The following is a 500-nucleotide window of genomic DNA, read 5'->3' as shown; positions in this document are numbered from 1 at the left end:
TATATATATATATATATATATATATATGTTTCTACGTATATGTATACACACACACACACGTACATACCTATACATATATACAACACCTATCTTCATAGTTGCATACATAACAATACATATATTCAGATATATGTATATACCTTATTGAATAATTAACTCGCATCTTTGTATTATGTAAATTAACCGTCTGAGGGTCGAGACAGGTTTTTTTTATATCAAGGTAGACTTGTGTATTTCTAGTGTTACATACTTAATAGTGTCTTTTTCTTTTGTCTTTGTTCCGACGATACAGGACCATCGTTGATAAATATATTGATTATTCATGTATTAGCAGCTCTCTCTGTGTCAGTATCACGCAGTACTCTTGTGATTGTCAAACTCGCTCTTTCTATCCATCTCTCTCCCTGTCTCTATTTCTATATGCTTATATAAATACACACACACACACACACACACACACACACACACACACACACATATTTACTCTATGCAGTACATAT

This window comes from Octopus bimaculoides, chromosome 5 (genome assembly GCF_001194135.2).
Source record: "Octopus bimaculoides isolate UCB-OBI-ISO-001 chromosome 5, ASM119413v2, whole genome shotgun sequence".
Classification (NCBI taxonomy): domain Eukaryota; kingdom Metazoa; phylum Mollusca; class Cephalopoda; order Octopoda; family Octopodidae; genus Octopus; species Octopus bimaculoides.
The sequence above is the reverse complement of the archived record's forward strand: the minus strand, read 5'-3'. Positions refer to the sequence as shown.